This window comes from Phyllobates terribilis, unplaced genomic scaffold (assembly GCF_046119375.1).
Source record: "Phyllobates terribilis strain yellow unplaced genomic scaffold, ASM4611937v1 Scaffold_9__5_contigs__length_417890890, whole genome shotgun sequence".
In the NCBI taxonomy this organism is placed as follows: Eukaryota; Metazoa; Chordata; class Amphibia; order Anura; family Dendrobatidae; genus Phyllobates; species Phyllobates terribilis.
In genome coordinates, this window is record NW_027362769.1 from 416,267,960 (window position 1) to 416,294,247 (window position 26,288).

Here is a 26,288-nt window from a genome sequence, read left to right on the forward strand (position 1 = left end):
TGTATACAGTGAGGGGGGTAATATCCGGCTGATCATAGACATACTACCACCCCCATCCTCCTGACTACAGAATACACTGTATACAGTGAGGGGGTTAATATGCGGCTGATCATAGACATACTACCACCCCCATCCCCCTGACTACAGAATACACTGTATACAGTGAGGGGGTTAATATCCGGCTGATCATACACATACTACCACCCCCATCCTCCTGACTACAGAATACACTGTATACAGTGAGGGGGTTAATATCCGGCTGATCATACACATACTACCACCCCCATCCCCCTGACTACAGAATACACTGTATACAGTGAGGGGGGTAATATCCGGCTGATCATAGACATACTACCACCCCCATCCTCCTGACTACAGAATACACTGTATACAGTGAGGGGGGTAATATCCGGCTGATCATACACATACTACCACCCCCATCCTCCTGACTACAGAATACACTGTATACAGTGAGGGGGGTAATATCCGGCTGATCATACACATACTACCACCCCCATCCTCCTGACTACAGAATACACTGTATACAGTGAGGGGGGTAATATCCGGCTGATCATAGACATACTACCACCCCCATCCTCCTGACTACAGAATACACTGTATACAGTGAGGGGGGTAATATCCGGCTGATCATAGACATACTACCACCCCCATCCTCCTGACTACAGAATACACAGTATACAGTGAGGGGGGTAATATCCGGCTGATCAAACACATACTACCACCCCCATCCCCCTGACTACAGAATACACTGTATACAGTGAGGAGGGTAATATCCGGCTGATCATAGACATACTACCACCCCCATCCTCCTGACTACAGAATACACTGTATACAGTGAGGGGGGTAATATCCGGCTGATCATACACATACTACCACCCCCATCCTCCTGACTACAGAATACACTGTATACAGTGAGGGGGTTAATATCCGGCTGATCATAGACATACTACCACCCCCATCCCCCTGACTACAGAATACACTGTATACAGTGAGGGGGGTAATATCCGGCTGATCATACACATACTACCACCCCCATCCTCCTGACTACAGAATACACTGTATACAGTGAGGGGGGTAATATCCGGCTGATCATACACATACTACCACCCCCATCCTCCTGACTACAGAATACACTGTATACAGTGAGGGGGGTAATATCCGGCTGATCATACACATACTACCACCCCCATCCTCCTGACTACAGAATACACTGTATACAGTGAGGGGGTTAATATCCGGCTGATCATAGACATACTACCACCCCCATCCCCCTGACTACAGAATACACTGTATACAGTGAGGGGGTTAATATGCGGCTGATCATAGACATACTACCACCCCCATCCTCCTGATTACAGAATACACTGTATACAGTGAGGGGGTTAATATCCAGCTGATCATAGACATACTACCACCCCCATCCTCCTGACTACAGAATACACTGTATACAGTGAGGGGGGTAATATCCGGCTGATCATACACATACTACCACCCCCACCCTCCTGACTACAGAATACACTGTATACAGTGAGGGGCGTAATATCCGGCTGATCATACACATACTACCACCCCCATCCCCCTGACTACAGAATATACTGTATACAGTGAGGGGGTAATATCCGGCTGATCATAGACATACTACCACCCCCACCCTCCTGACTACAGAATACACTGTATACAGTGAGGGGGGTAATATCCGGCTGATCATAGACATACTACCACCTCCATCCTCCTGACTACAGAATACACTGTATACAGTGAGGGGGGTAATATCCGGCTGATCATACACATACTACCACCCCCATCCTCCTGACTACAGAATACACTGTATACAGTGAGGGGGGTAATATCCGGCTGATCATAGACATACTACCACCCCCATCCTCCTGACTACAGAATACACTGTATACAGTGAGGGGGGTAATATCCGGCTGATCATAGACATACTACCACCCCCATCCTCCTGACTACAGAATACACTGTATACAGTGAGGGGGGTTAATATCCGGCTGATCATAGACATACTACCACCCCCATCCTCCTGACTACAGAATACACTGTATACAGTGAGGGGGGTAATATCTGGCTGTTTTGTGCTATGGCAGCCGGGGGTCTCGTGTTTATAGGACACTGTGACTTTTGCTATATACAGCAGTAATCCCCTTAGACTGCGAGTAAGAGCAAAAAAAAAATAAAAGTACAAATATTCACATCATCCCTATTGTCCCTCATTAAAAATTGAGAGAAAAACAAACAAAAAAACCCCCAAAAAACACACAGGTGGCATCACGGCAATTGTAAGGGTCCGAACTCTTAAGCTATAAAATGAGTTATAACCTGATCAGTAAAAGGCGAAACGGGGAGGGAAATGAAAACGTCAGAAGAGGCGATCAAAACCTCGAAACCACCCCAAATACCATCAAACCATCGGATCCACCCCAAATACCATCAATCAAACCATCAAAACCACCCCAAATACCATCAAACCATCGGATCCACCCCAAATACCATCAAACCATCGGATCCACCCCAAATACCATCAATCAAACCATCAAAACCACCCCAAATACCATCAAACCATCGGATCCGCCTAAAATACCATCAAACCATCGGATCCACCTAAAATACCATCAATCAAACCATCAAAACCACCCCAAATACCATCAAACCATCGGATCCACCCCAAATACCATCAATCAAAACATTGAAACCACCTCAAATACCATCAAACCATCAAAACCACCCCAAATACCATCAAACCATCGGATCCGCCTAAAATACCATCAAACCATCGGATCCACCTAAAATACCATCAATCAAAACATTGAAACCACCTCAAATACCATCAATCAAACCATCAAAACCACCCCAAATACCATCAAACCATCGGATCCACCCCAAATACCATCAAACCATCGGATCCACCCCAAATACCATCAATCAAAACCACCCCAAATAACACCAAACCATCGGATCCGCCTAAAATACCATCAAACCATCGGATCCACCTAAAATACCATCAATCAAAACATTGAAACCACCTCAAATACCATTAATCAAACCATCAAAACCAGCCCAAATACCATCAAACCATTGGATCCACCCCAAATACCGTCAAACCATCGGATCCGCCTAAAATACCATCAATCAAAACATTGAAACCACCTCAAATACCATCAATCAAACCATCAAAACCACCCCAAATACCATCAAACCATCGGATCCACCCCAAATACCATCAATCAAAACATCGGATCCACCCCAAATACCATCAATCAAACCATCAAAACCACCCCAAATACCATCAAACCATCGGATCCACCCCAAATACCATCAATCAAAACATTGAAACCACCTCAAATACCATCAATCAAACCATCAAAACCACCCCAAATACCATCAAACCATCGGATCCGCCTAAAATACCATCAAACCATCGGATCCACCTAAAATACCATCAATCAAAACATTGAAACCACCTCAAATACCATCAATCAAACCATCAAAACCACCCCAAATACCATCAAACCATCGGATCCACCCCAAATACCATCAAACCATCGGATCCACCCCAAATACCATCAATCAAAACCACCCCAAATAACACCAAACCATCGGATCCGCCTAAAATACCATCAAACCATCGGATCCACCTAAAATACCATCAATCAAAACATTGAAACCACCTCAAATACCATTAATCAAACCATCAAAACCAGCCCAAATACCATCAAACCATTGGATCCACCCCAAATACCGTCAAACCATCGGATCCGCCTAAAATACCATCAATCAAAACATTGAAACCACCTCAAATACCATCAATCAAACCATCAAAACCACCCCAAATACCATCAAACCATCGGATCCACCCCAAATACCATCAATCAAAACATCGGATCCACCCCAAATACCATCAATCAAACCATCAAAACCACCCCAAATACCATCAAACCATCGGATCCACCCCAAATACCATCAAAACATTGAAACCACCTCAAATACCATCAATCAAACCATCAAAACCACCCCAAATACCATCAAACCATCGGATCCGCCTAAAATACCATCAATCAAAACATCGGATCCACCCCAAATACCATCAATCAAACCATCAAAACCACCCCAAATACCATCAAACCATCGGATCCGCCTAAAATACCATCAATCAAAGCATTGAAACCACCTCAAATACCATCAATCAAACCATCAAAACCACCCCAAATACCATCAAACCATCGGATCCACCCCAAATACCATCAAACCATCGGATCCACCCCAAATACCATCAATTTAAACATTGAAACCACCTCAAATACCATCAATCAAACCATCAAAACCACCCCAAATACCATCAAACCATCGGATCCACCCCAAATACCATCAATTTAAACATTGAAACCACCTCAAATACCATCAATCAAACCATCAAAACCACCCCAAATACCATCAAACCATCGGATCCACCCCAAATACCATCTATCAAAACATTGAAACCACCTCAAATACCATCAATCAAACCATCAAAACCACCCCAAATACCATCAAACCATCGGATCCACCCCAAATACCATCTATCAAAACATTGAAACCACCTCAAATACCATCAATCAAACCATCAAAACCACCCCAAATACCATCAAACCATCGGATCCACCCCAAATACCATCTATCAAAACATTGAAACCACCTCAAATACCATCAATCAAACCATCAAAACCACCCCAAATACCATCAAACCATCGGATCCGCCTAAAATACCATCAATCAAAACATCGGATCCACCCCAAATACCATCAATCAAACCATCAAAACCACCCCAAATACCATCAAACCATCGGATCCGCCTAAAATACCATCAATCAAAACATTGAAACCACCTCAAATACCATCAATCAAACCATCAAAACCACCCCAAATACCATCAAACCATCGGATCCACCCCAAATACCATCAAACCATCGGATCCACCCCAAATACCATCAATTTAAACATTGAAACCACCTCAAATACCATCAAACCATCAAAACCACCCCAAATACCATCAAACCATCGGATCCACCCCAAATACCATCAATTTAAACATTGAAACCACCTCAAATACCATCAATCAAACCATCAAAACCACCCCAAATACCATCAAACCATCGGATCCACCCCAAATACCATCTATCAAAACATTGAAACCACCTCAAATACCATCAATCAAACCATCAAAACCACCCCAAATACCATCAAACCATCGGATCCACCCCAAATACCATCAATTTAAACATTGAAACCACCTCAAATACCATCAATCAAACCATCAAAACCACCCCAAATACCATCAATCAAACCATCAAAACCACCCCAAATACCATCAAACCATCAAAACCACCCCAAATACCATCAAACCATCGGATCCACCCCAAATACCATCTATCAAAACACTGAAACCACCTCAAATACCATCAATCAAACCATCAAAACCACCCCAAATAACATCAAACCATCGGATCCGCCTAAAATACCATCAAACCATCGGATCCACCTAAAATACCATCAATCAAAACATTGAAACCACCTCAAATACCATCAATCAAACCATCAAAACAACCCCAAATACCATCAAACCATCGGATCCACCCCAAACACCATCAATCAAAACCACCCCAAATAACATCAAACCATCGGATCCACCTAAAATACCATCAATCAAAACATCGAAACCACCTCAAATACCATCAATCAAAACCACCCCAAATAACATCAAACCATCGGATCCGCCTAAAATACCATCAAACCATCGGATCCACCTAAAATACCATCAATCAAAACATTGAAAGCACCTCAAATACCATCAATCAAACCATCAAAACCACCCCAAATACCATCAAACCATCGGATCCACCCCAAATACCATCAAACCATCGGATCCACCCCCAAATACCATCAAACCATCGGATCCACCCCAAATACCATTAATCAAAACCACCCCAAATAACATCAAACCATCGGATCCACCTAAAATACCATCAATCAAAACATCGAAACCACCTCAAATACCATCAATCAAACCATCAAAACCACCCCAAATACCATCAAACCAACGGATCCACCCCAAATACCATCAATCAAACCATCAAAACCACCCCAAATACCATCAAACCATCGGATCCACCCCAAATACCATCAATCAAAACATCGGATCCACCCCAAATACCATCAATCAAAACCACCCCAAATACCATCAAACCATCGGATCCACCCCAAATACCATCAATCAAACCATCAAAACCACCCCAAATACCCTCACACCATCGGATCCACCCCAAATGCCATCAATCAAACCATCAAAACCACCCCAAATACCATCAAACCATCGGATCCACCCCCAATGCCAACCAAAACATCGGATCCACCCCCAATACCATCACTCAAAACCATCGGATCCACTCCCAATACCATCAAACCATCGGATCCACACCCAATACCATCAAACCATCGGATCCACACCCAATACCATCAAACCATCGGATCCACCCCCAATACCATCAATCAAAACCATCGTATCCACCCCCCAATACCATCAATTAAACCATCGAAACAACAGCAAAAAACATTGTCCGGGGACTTCCAAAACTACAGCAAATAACATTGACCCAGGGTCTTCCGTGGGCGTAATACTACTCAGACAATACAGGGTGCGGGTAAAACAGCGTGGCAATACTTTATTGAACCACAAAGCGGACAATAAACAAACAGAACAGTCCCAGGAAATACCCAAGATGGTGCAACATTACACAGTCTCACCCTTCCGCTGACCCGCCTGGGATATAACAGCTGCGATTTTGGAACTTCCAGGGCCAACTACCTCAACCAGTAGCCCCAATTTTTGGCGGGCCCTCACAGAGAGTTGGTAGCGACAAGCTTAGTAAGCTGACAGTCCATTGAGGTACAAGGCCAGGAGACCCGAGGGTCCCACCCTGGCTTTCTCCGAACATATCCATGGATCCAGGTGACCGGATGGTCCCAACCTGGCTAACCCAAACATATCCATTGGACCAGGCGACCGGAGGGTCACAATCCTGGTTTCCCCAAACATCTCCATTGGGTCAATGGGACAGATCTGTATCCTTCCAGCCAGGGCAATGTTATCTTAGGCTGGCATCCTGTAGAATCCAAATCTGTGTCGCCCAGGATGGAGCCATGCTACTAAGCTACTGTCCAGAAGAGTCTCTCTGATTCTCTTTTCAGCATGATAGAAATCCCTATTTATATGTACATCTGTGGCTCAGGTCATCATTCACAGGTGAGGAAGGTGCAGGGCTCAGGTCTCATTGTTTGAGCATTTAATCAATTAGTATTGTTTGTATCCCTCTGCTCTGTAAATCAATAAACTAGCTGGCCTAGTACAATATGTAATTAGCATATTAACAAAAATCATTATTTCTCAACCCTGAGTCGCTGTCCTCCATACAATAAGTTGCAGTAAATATCAACTCAAATGTCAACATTCAGGGTTATACAAATACTAATCTGTCCTTCTTGACCCACCAAAGAAACACAAATTCCAAAGTCAACACAAAGATAACAGTGCATTTCTCCTGGGTTAACTAATCTAGACGTCTGGATAAGTAAGATTAGAAGCTGTATTGTCACAAACATCAATCAAAACTCCGAAACTACCCCAAATAACATCAATCAAAAGAAGAATACACAGCCAGAGGGGGTAAAACCGATTCATCTGCTGTTACCAGTTGTCAAGGAAACGCAACTTCGCTGCCTTTAATTTGTCTGATGAGTGATGGATGAAGCAGTGGCAGCTTCCACTACTAGGCCGGCTAATGGGGAACTAGCAGTGAGCGTTTGGTATATACACCTCTGATTCCAACGCATGAAATATTAATATATTATATATACAGTACAGACCAAAAGTTTGGACACACCTTCTCATTTAAAGACTTTTCTGTATTTTCATGACTATGAAAATTGTACATTCACACTGAAGGCATCAAAACTATGAATTAACACATGTGGAATTATATACTTAACAAAAAAGTGTGAAACAACTGAAAATATGTCTTATATTCTAGGGTCTTCACAGTAGCCGCCTTCTGCTTTGATTACTGCTTTGCACACTCTTGGCATTCTCTTGATGAGCTTCAAGAGGTAGTCACTGGAAGTGGGATTTCTTGCCTTATAAATGGGGTTGGGACCATCAGTTGTGTTGTGCAGAAGTCAGGTGGATACACAGCTGATAGTCCTACTGAATAGACTGTTAGAATTTATATTATGGCAAGAAAAAAGCAGCTAAGTAAAGAAAAACGAGTGGCCATCATTACTTTAAGAAATGAAGGTCAGTCAGTGCAAAAAATTGGGAAAACAAAATGTCCCCAAGTGCAGTTGCGAAAACCATCAAGCGCTACAAAGAAACTGGCTCACATGAGGACCGCCCCAGGAAAGGAAGACCAAGAGTCTCCTCTGCTTCTGAGGATAAGTTTATCCAAGTCACCAGCCTCAGAAATCGCAGGTTAACAGCAGCTCAGATTAGAGACCAGGTCAATGCCACACAGAGTTCTAGCAGCAGACACATCTCTTCAACAACTGTTAAGAGGAGACTTTGTGCAGCCGGCCTTCATGGTAAAATAGCTGCTAGGAAACCACTGCTAAGGACAGGCAACAAGCAGAAGAGACTTGTTTGGGCTAAAGAACACAAGGAATGGACATTAGACCAGTGGAAATCTGTGCTTTGGTCTGATGAGTCCAAATTTGAGATCTTTGGTTCCAACCACCGTGTCTTTGTGTGACGCAGAAAAGGTGAACGGATGGACTCTACATGCCTGATTCCCACCGTGAAGCATGGAGGAGGAGGTGTGATGGTGTGGGGGGGCTTTGCTGGTGACACTGTTGGGGATTTATTCAAAATTGAAGGCATACTGAACCAGCATGGCTACCACAGCATCTTGAAGCGGCATGCTATTCCATCCGGTTTGCGTTTAGTTGGACCATCATTTATTTTTCAACAGGACCATGACCCCAAACACACCTCCAGGCTGTGTAAGGGCTATTTGACCAAGAGGGAGAGTGATGGGGTGCTACGCCAAATGACCTGGCCTCCACAGTCACCAGACCTGAACCCAATCGAGATGGTTTGGGGTGAGCTGGACCACAGAGTGAAGGCAAAAGGGCCAACAAGTGCTAAGCATCTCTGGGAACTCCTTCAAGATTGTTGGAAGACCATTTCCGGTGACTACCTCTTGAAGCTCATCAAGAGAATGCCAAGAGTGTGCAAAGCAGTCATCAAAGCAAAAGGTGGCTACTGTGAAGACCCTAGAATATAAGACATATTTTCAGTTGTTTCACACTTTTTTGTTAAGTATATAATTCCACATGTGGTAATTCATAGTTTTGATGCCTTCAGTGTGAATGTACAATTTTCATAGTCATGAAAATACAGAAAAATCTTTAAATGAGAAGGCGTGTCCAAACTTTTGGTCTGTACTGTATATAACATACATACCGTATATTTCGGACTATAAGACGTACACAGGTTTTAGAGGAGGAAAATAGAAAAAAAAGCTCCTATCGCATGCTGGGAGTTATAGTTCCCCATATTTCTGTCATGTGTTTGCCCTGGGAACTACACCTCCCAGCACGTGATTCAGCTCTTATGCCATGCTGGGACTTATAGTTCACCACAGGAGTGGTACAGTATTTAATGACATGTGCTTTTTCACTTTATACTTTACTTCTATCTTATAATGATTGCCTCTCATTCTGGATAGGCAGGGAGCGGGGGTCACACTGGCTGGGGGCTGTGGCGGTAATAGAGCGGTGTTACCCCATGTGCGCCGCCATGAATTCACTATGGCCGCTCTACACATCAGGAGGTGGGTGGTCTCCCGTCCAGATCGCGCGCTGCAGTAACGTTACTAAGAGGCAGGGCCGGGGATGACTGCACGCTGTGCTGTTCTGTGTTGCCCCGGCCCTGCCTCTTAGTAACGTCACTGCAGCGCGCCATCTGGACGGGAGACCACCCACTTCCTGATGTGTAGAGCGGCCATAGTGAATTCATGGCGGCGCACACGGGGCAACACCACTCCACTGCCGCCACAACCCCCTCCGCTGCCGCAGCCCCCGCCACCTCCCAAAAACGGTACATTTAGACCATAAGACACATCCCCCTTTTCCCCAAACTTTGGGGGGGGGGGGGTGCGTCTTATGGTCCGAAAAATACGGTATATATATCAACGAACCATAAGAAGCACTCCAAATTTAGAGGCAAAAAATAGGAAAAAAATATTTAATGTGAAAATGGAGGTCTGTCTTATCTACCCATAAGCTAAATTTGGACTGTATGAGCGAATATTTCAATATTCGGTTCAGATTAGATTCGCCAAATTTGCCAATATTCGTTAAAGATTACCGAACGCCATCGGATTCAATGGGGGCGCAAAAACAAACGCATACACACCACCTTCAAAACCGGCCCAAAAGCTGCCAAAACACATCAAATTAGGGGCAGACACCAGGAAAGTGCCATCAATTGACCCAGAGTAGAAGTACTATAATTATTATTATTACAGCGACATTTATTCCGTGGCACTTTACATGTGAAAAGTGGTCACCGACTGGTACAGGAGGAGCGAGGGACCCTGCCCGCGAGGGCTCACAGTCTACAAGGGATGGGTGAGGATACAGTAGGTGAGGGTAGAGCTGGTCGTGCAGCGGTATGGTGGAGCGAGGACCCTGCCCGCGAGGGCTCACAGTCTACAGGGATGGGTGAGGATACAGTAGGTGAGGGTAGAGCTGGTCGTGCAGCGGTATGGTGCAGCGAGGACCTTGCCCATGAGGACTCACAGTCTACAAGGGATGGGTGAGGATACAGTAGGTGAGGGTAGAGCTGGTCGTGTAGCGGTATGGTGGGGCGAGGACTCTGCCCGCGAGGGCTCACAATCTACAAGGGATGGGTGAGGATACAGTAGGTCAGGGTAGAGCTGGTCGTGCAGCGGTATGGTGGAGCGAGGACCCTGCCCGCGAGGGCTCACAGTCTACAGGGGATGGGTGAGGATACAGTAGGTGAGGGTAGAGCTGGTCGTGCAGCGGTATGGTGGAGCGAGGGACCCTGCCCGCGAGGGCTCACAGTCTACAGGGATGGGTGAGGATACAGTAGGTGAGGGTAGAGCTGGTCGAGCAGCGGTATGGTGGGGCGAGGACCCTGCCTGCGAGGACTCACAATCTACAAGGGATGGGTGAGGATACAGTAGGTGAGGGTAGAGCTGGTCGTGCAGCGGTATGGTGGAGTGAGGACCCTGCCTGCGAGGGCTCACAGTCTACAAGGGATGGGTGAGGATACAGTAGGTGAGGGTAGAGCTGGTCGTGCAGCGGTATGGTGGAGCGAGGACCCTGCCCGCGAGGGCTCACAGTCTACAGGGGATGGGTGAGGATACAGTAGGTGAGGGTAGAGCTGGTCGTGCAGAGGTATGGTGGAGCGAGGACCCTGCCCGCGAGGGAGCACAGTCTACAAGCGATGGATGAGGATACAGTAGGTGAGGGTAGAGCTGGTCGTGCAGCGGTATGGTGGAGAGAGGATCCTGCCCGCGAGGGCTCATAGTCTACAGTGATGGGTGAGGATACAGTAGGTGAGGGTAGAGCTGGTCGAGCAGCGGTATGGTGGAGCGAGGACCCTGCCCGCGAGGGCTCACAGTCTACAGGGATGGGTGAGGATACAGTAGGTGAGGGTAGAGCTGGTCGAGCAGCGGTATGGTGGAGCGAGGACCCTGCCCGCGAGGGCTCACAGTCTACAAGGAATGGGTGAGGTTACAGTAGGTGAGGGTAGAGCTGGTCGAGCAGCGGTATGGAGGAGCGAGGACCCTGCCCGCGAGGGCTCACAATCTACAAGGGATGGGTGAGGATACAGTAGGTGAGGGTAGAGCTGGTCGTGCAGTGGTATGGTGGAGCGAGGACCCTGCCCGCGAGGGCTCACAGTCTACAAGGGATGGATGAGGATACAGTAGGTGAGGGTAGAGCTGGTCGTGCAGCGGTATGGTGGAGCGAGGACCCTGCCCGCGAGGGCTCATAGTCTACAGTGATGGGTGAGGATACAGTAGGTCAGGGTAGAGCTGGTCGTGCAGCGGTATGGTGGAGCGAGGACCCTGCCCGCGAGGGCTCACAGTCTACAGGGATGGGTGAGGATACAGTAGGTCAGGGTAGAGCTGGTCGTGCAGCGGTATGGTGGAGCGAGGACCCTGCCCGCGAGGGCTCACAGTCTACAGGGATGGGTGAGGATACAGTAGGTGAGGGTAGAGCTGGTCGTGTAGCGGTATGGTGGAGCGAGGACCCTGCCCGCAAGGGCTCACAGTCTACAGGGATGGGTGAGGATACAGTAGGTGAGGGTAGAGCTGGTCGTGCAGCGGTATGGTGGAGCGAGGACCCTGCCCGCGAGGGCGCACAGTCTACAAGGAATGGGTGAGGATACAGTAGGTGAGGGTAGAGCTGGTCGTGCAGCGGTATGGTGGAGCGAGGACCCTGCCCGCGAGGGCTCACAGTCTACAGGGGATGGGTGAGGATACAGTAGGTGAGGGTAGAGCTGGTCGTGCAGCGGTATGGTGGAGCCAGGACCCTGCCCGCGAGGGCGCACAGTCTACAAGGAATGGGTGAGGATACAGTAGGTGAGGGTAGAGCTGGTCGTGCAGCGGTATGGTGGAGCGAGGACCCTGCCCGCGAGGGCTCACAGTCTACAGGGATGGGTGAGGATACAGTAGGTCAGGGTAGAGCTGGTCGTGCAGCGGTATGGTGGAGCCAGGACCCTGCCCGTGAGGGCGCACAGTCTACAAGGGATGGGTGAGGATACAGTAGGTCAGGGTAGAGCTGGTCGTGCAGCGGTATGGTGGAGCCAGGACCCTGCCCGTGAGGGCGCACAGTCTACAAGGGATGGGTGAGGATACAGTAGGTCAGGGTAGAGCTGGTCGTGCAGCGATATGGTGGAGCGAGGACCCTGCCCGTGAGGGCTCACAGTCTACAAGGGATGGATGAGGATACAGTAGGTCAGGGTAGAGGTGGTCGTGTAGCGGTATGGTGGAGCGAGGACCCTGCCCGTGAGGGAGCACAGTCTACAGGGGATGGGTGAGGATACAGTAGGTCAGGGTAGAGCTGGTCGTGGAGCGGTATGGTGGAGCGAGGGTTACCGTAGATTGTACGCTTGTCAGAAGAAGTGGGTCTTCAGCTTCCTTTTCAAGGTTTCCATGGTAGGCGACAGTCTGATGTGTTGGGGTACAGGAGTTAGACAGTAGGGGAGATGCACAGGACAAATCTGCTGAGAGACTAAATGAAGGGAAGCTTCCAGGAGCTCATAACTGAGCAGATTAACCCCTGCACTGATTAATATGCAGGCAAAAGTCTTCTAATGAGTGCAGGAGTGGGAGGAATCAGACTCTGCGGTCTTCTGGCTCCTCTCTGTCATGGTAAACCCGTGACACCTTGCAAGCTTCAACACAATGTTCATAAGGTAGACAGCAGCGGTGGTCGGTCTCCTAGACAACGAGCTAACTCCTTTATGAGGATAGAGGCCATCATCTCCTTAGCTTGCTGCTGGTACTTTTCAGTGGGAATGAGCTAGTCTCCAACCAGCCTGGAATATTTCCAGTGAATTATGGCACGCCATCCACAATTTCCTTCTCAGGAATTTTATTTGGTAGACTGAGTGTCTGCCCAAACATTAGTTTCTCACAAAGGAGCTAAAGATAGAGTGGCAGTAGGTGCAAGCTTCTCCAGCATGTTAGATATCAGAGGTAGAACAAAGAGAACGGCACGGTGGCGCAGTGGTTAACACTGCAGCCTTGCAGCGCTGGAGTCCTGGGTTCAAATCCCACCAAGGACATCATCTGCAAGGAGTTTGTATGTTTTCCCTGCGTTTGTGGGGGTTCCCCCAGGTTCTCTGGTTTCCTCTGCAGTAAAAAAGCAGCCATACAGTCTTTGGGAACCTTCACACAGACTTTTCTTAGCCAGGGTTGGACGGGCCCACCAGAGAACCGAAGAATCTGCCGGTGGGCTCTGGCTTCTCCTTCAGGAGAGTTCATAGCACAAATCTTGCAGCTGCTATGGGACTCTTGACCAGGGGAGAAAGGTGGCCCTTAGAATCAAATCCTCTGGTGGGCCCAATGTTCTTCAGTCTGACCCGACTTCTCGGTGAGAGTTGTATTTCACCTCAGCCATATTCTTAGGTCGGTGAAAGGACTGGCATAGAGGGAACTGTATCTATTCCGGTTGTCATTTCTCCCAGGAAATCCTCTAATGCAGCTTGTTGCATAAGCAATGGCAGCCCGTCCAACATCATCTCACTTCTCGGTGGTGCTTACTCACACACAAAGATCTTTCTTTATGCCTTGAATTTCATGACTACAGAGTTGGGAAAAGGTCACATCGCACACCAGTCGGTGGTCACATCGCACACCAGTCGGTGGTCACATCGCACACCAGTCGGTGAGCCTGATCTGCAATGTGTTTTCAGAAATAACGTGCATAAGCAAAGCCACGGTTTAGGCTACTGAAGGTCATCATTAAGCGAAACTCATACAGCTTTCCCACAGACTGAAAGAGGGGTATCAAGAGTTCCGAGATAGCCAAGACTTCCCTGTCCTCACTTAGAGTACGACTGTCCATGTTCTCCTCCTCCTCCTCATTGCCAACCAATCCGCTTTAGGATGAGATGAGGCTGGGCTGTGTACCCTGTATAATTCCTTGCTCCGCCTACAATGCCTCCTCTTAAAATTGTGAGCAGCGAGCGTTTCAGTAGACAGAGAAGCGAGATAGTGACGCTAATTATGGCGTCATCGCTGCTCACCAGATGTCAGACATCCACGACCACTCATCAGTTCTTATGTGCGGAGGTTGACCTGAATTCCAACCGGTGTGTTGAAGCTGGTACTCAACATCTGCCCTCTGCTGCTCACAAATCCTTCCCAACATCTGCAACGTTTATTTCCAATGTGTGGTCACATCGCACACCAGTCGGTGAGCCGGAAACTGCAAAAGCTGCTGAAGCACTGCCAGGGTGGTGGAAGGTATAGCTGACTTTCTGAAATGGGCACACGTGTCATACTTTCACAAGCAGCTCTGGCAGATCTGGGTAGGTTTTGAGAAACAGCTGAACCACCAAGTTGAGCACATATAGTGCTCACTGATCACTAATGTGTACTCCTGTGTGGAGAACAATATCAGCATCAAAAGAATTAAAAGATGAAATGTAGCCTGCTTTATATACCATGGTAGTAAGAAAACCTATTTCGATTATATCATGTGTACCCCTGTGACAACAATATCTGCACCAAAGAAATAATTTCACTAGCGTAGAACTAGTATAATGGGGACTGACAACTCTTCCACTACAGCCAACCCAGCAGATGGAGACCCAAACAGGAGTGTTCACAGTTCAAAAAATTAGGGCCTGACACCACCATTTCCGTGGTCAACAGATTGCAGATGGTGGAGTTCAACCTCTTAGCTTTGTCATGTGTAGGAGGAAACAATCTTTCACATGACCACATCTACAGGACAGAGGGCTGATTGCAGTGCTGAGAGAAGGCAGAGTAAGGTGAACCGAACAAACTGATGGACCGTGAGAGATGGAGCCGTAGATGTTACGATGGATTAATAAAGTTGTGGTGTGCTCGTTTTCGGAGATCGGTAAAAAACAGCAGACATGTCCGCTTCTGTTACAGCTGATGGGCTCTCACTCAGCCTGACTGGAGCAGGTAAAGAACCTGAGGTTCTGCGGTGGGAGACCTGCGTGACAATACTTGGCATGGTAACGGAGGAGGAAGAAGCAGCAGATGCGGTTGATGAGGTCCACATTTTATTGCAGTGAGATTGCCAGAGTAACGCATGTTTACTGCACATGTGAAGGTTCATGCATGTAGTAGTCAAATTATTGCACTTTTCCCCCCTCTACTGAGTTTTTTTCTTGCAAAGTTGCCAGATAATGTGAGTTGGCTCATCATTTGCGGTGTCAAAAAAGGCCAAGGCTAGACAACCCTTGCCGCCCCTGCTAGCTGCAGACCTGCGACTGGTGCTGGTCACTGCCACGGTTGTGGTTAAGGATGCAGTGCTCGTCGCGTTTGCATCACTGTGTCTGTGCCTTAGGACGCAACATAACCTCCTCGTCTTCCTCCTCCTCCTCCGATGAGCTACTCAGTTGCGTGCCTCTGGGTTCACACCAAGTGGGATCTACAACCTCAACATCATCCAATGTGTTATCCCATTCCTCGCCCTGAGAGTCACCCTCCTCTTCCTCCTCTTGCCCTGACAGCACAGCACAAGTCAGGTTCAGGAAGCTGCTCAGACTCCACCTCCCTCCCCCTTCCCCAGTATGCAGAACAATATCTGCCCCAAAGAATTTTAAACTGAGATGTAGTCTGCTTTATATAACACAGTAGAAAGAAAACCAATTTCTATTTTATCATGTGTTCCCGTGTCAAGAACTCACAGGATTGAGCATTGACTCGCGAGCACACGATCCAGATTGCTCACTACGTAGCTATCAACAAGCGAGCAGAAAGCGTATGGCGTCACACCTCCGGATTCCAACATATGGAATATGTATGTATGCCCCGTACGATTACTGCCAGCTTCACGATAGCCCAATTATTATTATTTGCTGCCACCATCAGCCAGTTTAAAATATAATACAGGCCTGGTCAGACGCCTATGTTCTGGTAGCGTATATGACTTCGGGGGACGGAACGATTACAGAGCAAAAGAAACAGGACTATTAAATGTTATATTTAACCCAAAAGGGAGGCAGTGTTTAGTAAAAATATACAAGATTTTACACATGGAGACATTACCATACAGAATATACAGTTACATAAAAATAAACAGGATGAAGAAGAAACTTACTATATAGTTCGCAGAGATGACTCCATATAGCTGGAGGTGAGCTCTCCTATGACCATTAAGTGAACGGGATCCTTTGCTAGAATAAATATATACTCCCGGCAACGAATACTGATCCATCCTCAGTGGATTCTTTTATGCCGGAGAGAACTGCCCACACACCCCCTGGGATAACATCACATGGGCTAGACTCTAGCCTTAACATGATTATTAAAATCTCCACTTCTGGGATAATTTTTCGCTGGTTGACCGCAGCAGCCCAAAAATGATACCATATTTTCTGTTATGAATTTACCTTTCTCCAGAGACCACACACGATATAGCTGCGGTCTGTTATTTTGTTACTTCTGCGCCACAGCTCCCCGAAGGGGCTTATGGCTATGAAAAAATAAGCATATTGTTCCTTAGCTGACCCTGTCACTAAAAATACGGGTCCCATTATCATCAGAATTACGGAACTTTAGCTATTCCATATTTCATGTCGGCTCCGGCCTGGCTACAGACCTCTGTTAAATTCCCTTTGACGTCCTGGGAATACAACCTTCTCAGCTAGATGTAAATTTATCGCATGCCTGTGTTAATTGGGTTTAGTAGCACCTTTTGGGCTAGCATTTGCTTACAAAGCACTTCTCATGTGTGTGTTAACTTGCCTAGACGCTACTGGCCAAGTGTTAATTCTTCTCTTTTGAAAATTACTATAGAGGAGGAGGGAAGAGGAGTCTGGGAAAGAGACTTCTAATATCTATGACAGGGGAGAAGAGGGGTCTGGGAGGGAGAAATTCTTAATATTTTTCTGACACCCTGTGAGAATATCTGCACCATACAATTAATTTCAAATGAGTATAAGTATTATAGTGGGGACCGACACCTCTCCCAATACAGCCAACCCAGCAGATGGAGACACAACCAGGAGTGTTCACATTTAAAAAATTAGGGCCTAAAACCGGCAGCAGCAGCGGCAACAGCAGGCACAGAAGCCATATCACAGACTGACTGCAATTCCACAAGATCAATGCAGCACACTAAAAACTACACCATCGCCTAGTCTGTACAGTCTGCGATTGGGGTGCAAAACTCCTTGGAGATCCATGACTTGTTCACCTTGATGAAAGTTAGGCGGTCTACACATTCAGGGAACAGCTGGCTGCGCTTATCCCTCAGCACACCACCAGCAGCGCTGAAGACACGTTCAGAGAGAACGCTGGCTGCCGGGCATGATCAAACCTCCAAGGCGTGACAGGCGAGTTCAGGCTATTCATCCATTTTTGAAGACCAAAATGTAAAAGGGTGCATGTAAAAGGCGCATGTTGATTGCGCATGTGAACGTTCATGCTTGTAGTAGTTAAATTATTGCACTTTCCCCTCTACGGAGTTTTTTTTATCACAAAGTTTGCAGATAACGTGAGTTGGCTCATCCTTTCCGGTGACCAAAAAGGCCCAGGCTAGGCAACCCCTGCTGCCCCTGCGAGCTGCAGACCCGCGACGGCAGGTGGACACAGTCACCGTTGTGGCTAAGGATGCAGTGCTCCTCGTGCTTGCATCACTCCGTGTCTGCGCCGTAGGGTGGAAGGTAACCTCCTAGTCTTCCTCCTCCACCCCCTCAGATGAGCTACTCGGCTGTGTGACTCTGGGTTCACACCAAGTAGGATCTTCAACCTCGTCATCATCATCTACCTACCCCACGTATACCTTGAACACCAAGCCTATTCACCCTTCCACCAAGACTTCTCTTCTTCCCACTGATGTTGCTCAGATAGTGTGGTAGGAGAACACCATTAGCAAAACAAAATTAGATTTTTTCCTCTGCAACAGCTCTGCACACACCTGAATTTCAGCGCCACTAAATGACAAGGTGAGATATGGCTTGCTGTATAACGTTACTAACAGAAGAAAGTATATTTTTTTACTGTGGATGAGGCCTATACAGTTGTGCTCAAAACTTTACATACCCAGGCAGAATTTTTCCATTCTTGGCCTTGTTTCAGAGAATATGAAATTATAACAAAAATAACTTTTTCTCCACTCGTGGTTATTGGTTGGGTGAAGCCATTTATTGACAAACTACTGTGTTTTCTCTTTTTAAATCTTAATGACAACCAAAAACATCCAAAAGACCCTGATCAAAAGTTCACATATCCCAGTTCTTAATACCGTGTATTGCCCCCTCTAACATCAATGACAGCTTGAAGTCTTTTGTGGTAGTTGTGGATGAGGTTCTTTATTTTCTCAGATGGTAAAGCTGCCCATTCTTCTTGGCAAAAAGCCTCCAGTTCCTGTAAATTCCTGGGCTGTCTAGCATGAACTGCGCGCTTGAGATCTCCCCAGAGTGGCTCAATGATATTGAGGTCAGGAGACTGAGATGGCCACTCCAGAACCTTCACTTTGTTCTGCTCTAGTCAATGACAGGTCGACTTGGCCTTGTGCTTTGGATCATTGTCATGTTGGAACGTCAAAGTATGTCCCATGTACAGCTTCCGGGCTGACGAGTGCAAATTTGTCTCCAGTATTTGCTGATAACGTGCTGCATTCATCTTTCCTTCAACTTTTACCAAGTTTCCTGTGCTTTTGTAGCTCACACATCCCCAAAACATCAGCGATCCACCTCCGTGCTTTACTGTAGGAATGGTGTTCCTTTCATCAGAGGCCTTGTTGACCTCTCTCCAAATGTAACGTTTATGGTTGTGGCCAAAAAGTTCAATTTTGGTCTCATCACTCCAAGTTACCTTGTTCCAGAAGTTTTGAGGCTCGTCTCTGTGCTGTATGGCGTATTGTAGGCGAGATACTTTGTGCCATTTGCGCAGTAATGGCTTTCTTCTTGTGACTTGACCATGCAGCCCATTTTTCTTCAAGTGCCTCCTTATTGTGCATCTTGAAACAGCCACACCACTAGTTCTCAGAGTCCTGAATTTCAGCTGATGTTATTTGTGGGATTTTCTTTGCATCCCGAACAATTTTCCTGGCAATTGTGGCCGAAAGTTTTGTTGGTCTACCTGACCGTGGTTTGGTTTTTACAGAGCCCCTGATTTTCCATTTGTTAATCACAGTTTGAATGCTGCTGACTGCCATTATTAATTCCTTGGATATCTTTTTTTATCCCTTTCCTGTGTTATACAGTACAACTACCTTTTCCAGTAGATCCATTGACAATTCTTTTGCTTTCCCCATGACTCACAATCCACAAACATCAGTGGCTGGATAAAAGATGCAAGAGTCTGTCTGGATCCCAGAAACTCACTCAGCTTTTATGCACACACACTGATTACAAGCAAACAGGTCACAGGTGAGGATGTTACCTTTAGTAGCCATTCAAACCCATTTGTTTCAAATTCTGTGCATGTTATCAGGCCAAAATCACCAGGGTATGTGAACTTTTGATCAGGGTCATTTGGATGTTTTTGGTTGTCATTAAGATTTAAAAAGAGAAAACAATAAATGGCTTCACCCAACCAATAACCATGAGCGGAGAAAAAGTTTTTTTGTTATCATTCATATTCTCTGAATTAAGGCCAAGAAAGCAAAAATTCTGCTGGGGTGTGTAAACTTTTGAGCACAACTGTATAACATAAGAGATATTCTCCAAACTATTCCAAAGTGAGATGTCCCCTGCTGTACAGTGCAAGTTCTCCCACCTACACAGAATGAAGAGGTCTGTAATCTTTATCGTAGGTCACTTCACCTGTGAGAGACAACTTAAAAATAAAATCCAGAAAATCATTGTATGAGTGTTACATAATTCATTTGCATTTTATTGCATGAAATAAGTATTTGATCACCGACCAACCAGCAAGAATTCTGCCTCTCACAGACCTGTCAGTTTTTCTGTAAGAAGCCTCCTACTCTGCACTCATTACCTGTATTAATTGCACCTGTTTGAACTCGTTACCTGTATAATAGACACCTGTCCACAAAATCAAACACACTCCAACCTCTCCACCATGGCCAAAACCAAAGAGCTAAGGACACCAAGGACAAAATTGTAGATCTGCATAAGGCTGGGATGGACAATAGGCAGCAGTTTTGAGAAGGCAACTGTTGGCACAATTATTAGAAAATGGAAGAAACACAAGATGACTGTCAATCTTCCTAGTTCTGGGGCTCCATGAAAGGTCTCGTCTGGTGGGGTAAGGCTGATTCTGAGAAAGGTCAGGAATCAGCCCAGAACTACATGGGAGGACCTGGTCAATGACCTGAAGAGAGCTGGGACCACAGTCTCAAACATTACGGTTAGTAACACACTACGCCGTCATGGATTAAAATCTTGCAGGACACAAAAGGTCCCCCTGCTCACCAGCACATGTCCAGGCCCGTTTGATATTCACCAATGACCATCTGGATGATCTAGAGGAAATGTGGGAGAAGGTCACGTGGTCAGATGAGACTAAAATAAAACCTTTTGGTATCAACTCCACTTGCCGTGTTTGGAGGAAGAAGAAGGATGAGTACAACCCCAAGAACACTGTCCCAAACGTGAAGCATGGTGGGGGAACATCATGCTTTGGGGTCGTTTTTCGGCAAAGGGGACAGGGCGACTAACACCGTATTGAAGGAAGGATGGATGGGGTCATGTATCACGAGGTTTTGGCCAACAACCTGCTTCCGTCAGTAAGAGCATTGAAGATGGGTCGTGGCTGGGTCTTCCAGCATGACAATGAACCGAACACACACAGCCAGGGCAAATAAGGAATGGCTCTGTAAGAAATATTTCAAGGTCCTGGAGTGGCCTAGCCAGTCTCCAGACCTGAACCCAACTGAAACTCAATGTTGCCCAGCGACAGCCCCAAAACCTGAAAGATCGGGAGAAGATCTGTATGGAGGAGGGGGCCAAAATCCCTGCTGCAGTGTGTGCAAACCTGGTCAAGACCTACAGGAAACGTCTGATCTCTGTAATTGTAACAAAGGTTTCTGCACCAAATATTAAAGTTCTGTTTTTCTACTGTATGAAATTTATTTCATCCAATAAAATGCAAATTAATGATGTAAAAATCGTAAAATGTGATTTTCTGGATTTTATTTTTAGATTCTGTCTCTCACAGGTGAAGTGACCTGCGAAAAAAATTACAGACCTCTCCATTCTTTGTACGGGGGAAAACTTGCAAAATCGGTAGTGTATCAAATACTTATTTTCTCCACTGTCTGTAAGTACTTTGATAAGAATACAGTAACTAACCAGAGCCAGCACGAGTTTGTAACTAATAAGTCATGTCAGACTAATCTACGGTAATTTCCTTCTATGATGGAATCACTGACTAGGTGGATCAGGGAGATGCGGTACATATAGTGTATCTTGTATATCTTGATTTCAGCAAAGCATTTGATAAAGTATCTCATATTGTTATTGAAAAAACTACCAAGTATGGGATTGCAAAAAAACAGAAGAAATTAGACCCCCAAAATGTAACCTTTATTAAATTAAATTATCTAAAAAGGACTAAACAATCAACACAAAAACAAAATAATCAGGGAACACCAAAGTCAGGTAATACACCAGCCAGGATGGAACACGGACTATCAGGTCCCTCTTTTGTCCCTGACAGCGGAGGTTGCACCCTAATTTGTGCTATGTGGTGCCCCCGATCAGAGTCGGTGTTGTCGCCGCCGCCGCAATGGTGTATGCAGCATTGACTGGCCATCTGGGGAGAGGGATTGTTTTCCTCCCCAGGTCCCCTGATGAACCCTGGTGGAAACACGTTGGGAGGATACATAAGGGACTACTAATGATAGGTGCTATTCCCTACTTAATCATCCAGATAGCTGGCGGATTCCGGGCGGAAAGCCTTTATTCAGATGTGTGAGAACCGCCCTCGGCTTACTTTTATTGATGAATTGTGCTCACTTGTGACTGTATTGTGTGTAATCAGCGCTATAGATTTATTTGGTGTACAGTTAAGGCAAGACTAATCAATAGTAAGTACACCCTGGATTATGGTATTAATTACTGAGTGTTCGTCACCAATCCAGCCATTTCTGGGGGCTACTATATGCCCCATTAAACAGATATGGTTTTTATAAAAGATTGTGAAATTTGATTATCGGCTTCTGAATCAATACGTTCAGTCTTTATCAGATTAGGATAGGGGTGCTTTAGGGACACAGACGCTGAGCGGGGCACCACGTAGCACAAATTAGGGTGCCAACCTGCGCAGTCAGGAAGGGAGAGGAATCGGGGACACAATAGGGACAGGATAGTCCGTACTCCCTGCTGGTTGGTGTATTACCTGACTTTGCGGTTTCCTGATTATTATGGTGTTTTTGTGTGGATCGTTTAGTCCTTTTTAGATAATCTAATAAAGGTTACATTTTAGGGGTCTAATTTCTTTAGGTTTTTTTGTGCATAATTAGGCCCTATATATTTAATTTTTTGCTTGGTTGCTTAACAAGTATGGAATGGAGAAGGCAACTGTTAGGCGGATTCATAACTGGCTCAGTGATCGGACCCAAAGAGTGGTCATAAATGGTGGCACATCCAACTGGAAGAGTGTTTCTAGTGGGGACCACAAGGCTCTGTCCGGGCCCCAGGGTTGTTCAACATTTTTATGAATTATCTACATAAGGGAACTGAAGGTAAACTAATCACATCTACAGACGATGCAAAGCTAGGAGGGATAGCTAACACTAGAGAAGACAGAGAAAGGATTCAGAAGGATCGAGATGAGCGTGAACAAGGAGCAGCGACTAATAGAATGGGATTTAACAGGGAGACATGCAAGATTCTACATCTGGGCAAGAAACATGAAAATTACATCTACAGAATGGGAGGAATAGAACTAAGCAACAGCACGTGTGAAAAAGACTTAGGTATACTAATAGATCATAGACTGAACATGAGTCAACAGTGTGATGCAGCAGAAAAAAGGGCAAACACAGTTCTGGGATGTATTAGGAGAAGCATAGAGTCAGCACGGGCATTGGTTAGCACTGCAGCCTTGCAGTGCTGGGGTCCTGGGTTCAAATCCCACCAAGGACAACATCTGCAAGGAGTTTGTATGTTCTCCTCATGTTTGTGTGGGTTTCCTCCGGGTTCTCGGGTTTCCTCCCACACGCCAAAGACATACTGATAGGCAATGTAGATTGTGAGCCCCAATGGGGACAGCGATGATTATGTCTATAAAGCGCTGCGGAATATGTTAGCGCTATAAAAAAAAAAAAAAGATTATTATTATTATAATTTATTATTTATTATGAAGTAGTTATCAACTCTTCTCCTCCTAGGTGAGACCTCATCTGGATACTGCGTCCAGTTCTGGGCACATTTTTAAAAAGACATCGAAAAACTAGAGAAAGTTCAGAGAAGAGTGACCAGGATGGTGAGCAGAGTGTAAACTATGTCCTACAAGGAACGGTTAAAGAATCTGGGAATGTTTAGATGCAAAAGAGAAGACTGAGAGGAGACTTAATAGCTGTCTACAAATATGTCAAGAGCTGTCACATTGTAGAAGGATCATCTTTATTCTCATTTGCACAAGGAAAGACTAGAAGCAATGGGATGAAACTGAATGGGAGGAGACACAGATTAGATATTAGAAGACACTGTATGACAGTGAGGAGATCAATGAGTGGAACAGGCTGCCACGAGAGGTGGTGAGGTCTCCTTCAATGGACGTCTTCAGAGGCCGGACAGACATCTGTCTGAGATGATTTAGTGACTCCTGCATTGAAGAGGGGGTCGGACACGAGGACCCTGGGGGTCCCTCCAATGAGAATGTTCTATGGATTTTAATTTTTCTATGACATACCCCAAACAACATCAATCAAAATATCAAATCCATCCCAAATACGATATGTAATATCAAACAAAACAATGATTTAGGGTCCAAAGAACAAGCCCTGGCAGAGCTCCATCATCTAAGAACTGAAAACCTTACGACTCTCCGGAGATGGCCACTTAAGACTATTTGTTTTCTTTGCTTTTTTTTTTCTTCTTCAAAATGATTTTTTTTTTTGCTCCTTCTACTTAAAAAATTAAAAACCCGATGATTTGTGGCATGGGTGTAACTGCAGTGATCGGACTGCCAGGCCGTTTAACAGCACAATGAATCCTAGAAAAACAAAACCTAAGAAACATATGCGGAGTCGGGGTTTTCTCGCAGTTTAACGTCATTTGGAATTTTTTTCCCTGTTTCCAGTAAAATTAATAATTTCATTAAAAATTGCAACATGTCCAGCAAACGACAAAGGCCCAACACTGCTATGGGGACGGAGAGTAAGAAGGTTCTGACTCCTGGAAGGAAAAAACCCCAAAATCACCCCGTCCCTAGAGGGTTAAAAAGTCACATTTCATGAATCTGTCTAAAAACATCGGGAGAAACCAAAAAAGGACGGAAAAATCACAAAACTAAAAGCTCAAAAGACAAAAAGACGCAAAAGATTTCAAGAATTTGTCTAATTGTGAAGTATCGATGGCAATGATGAATTACCCTCCCCCTCCCGACCCAGATCCTCCACCCCCCCGACCCAGAACCTTACCCTCCACCCCCACCCTCCATGGATGAGAAGCCCCTGCACATTGTGAGTGACCCCCTCCATGGATGAGAAGCCCCCGCACATTGTGAGTGACCCCCTCCATGGATGAGAAGCCCCCACACATTGTGAGTGACCCCCTCCATGGATGAGAAGCCCCTGCACATTGTGAGTGACCCCCTCCATGGATGAGAAGCCCCTGCACATTGTGAGTGACCCCCTCCATGGATGAGAAGCCCCCACACATTGTGAGTGATCCCCTCCATGGATGAGAAGCCCCTGCACATTGTGAGTGACCCCCTCCATGGATGAGAAGCCCCCGCACATTGTGAGTGACCCCCTCCATGGATGAGAAGCCCCCACACATTGTGAGTGATCCCCTCCATGGATGAGAAGCCCCCACACATTGTGAGTGACCCCCTCCATGGATGAGAAGCCGCCGCACATTGTGAGTGATCCCCTCCATGGATGAGAAGCCCCTGCACATTGTGAGTGACCCCCTCCATGGATGAGAAGCCCCCGCACATTGTGAGTGACCCCCTCCATGGATGAGAAGCCCCCACACATTGTGAGTGACCGCGGCTTCACATCTCCACAGAAAACGCATCAAATAAAGAGGAAAAGGCAGAAAAAACAGCAGAAAAGCGACAATCACCTCGGTATAAATGACACCTGCAGCGAGGCCAGCACGTACCCCACATGTGAACACAGCCTGAGCCTTACACTTCTATTACATTTTAATAGAGACATTGTTTTTTATACCATTTACCAATCATCGTCAGTGATCTGATCGCCGTGTTGAGCGGGCCGTTATGATTACAGGGACACAAAGATACATCTGTTACTTCTTGATTCATATATATATATTTTTTTATAATAATGTGCACTAATAGTCATTTTTATAAGAGCAATTTTATAGGAAGAAAAAAAAT

General features: G+C 45.9%; 1 protein-coding gene across 1 annotated transcript in view; it reads right to left on the bottom strand.

Annotated features, from left to right (window-relative positions):
• STK36 (serine/threonine kinase 36) overlaps positions 1-26,288 on the bottom strand; it is a 216,797-nt gene that overhangs the window by 111,846 nt on the left and 78,663 nt on the right. The gene's annotated exons all lie outside the window — the stretch shown is intronic.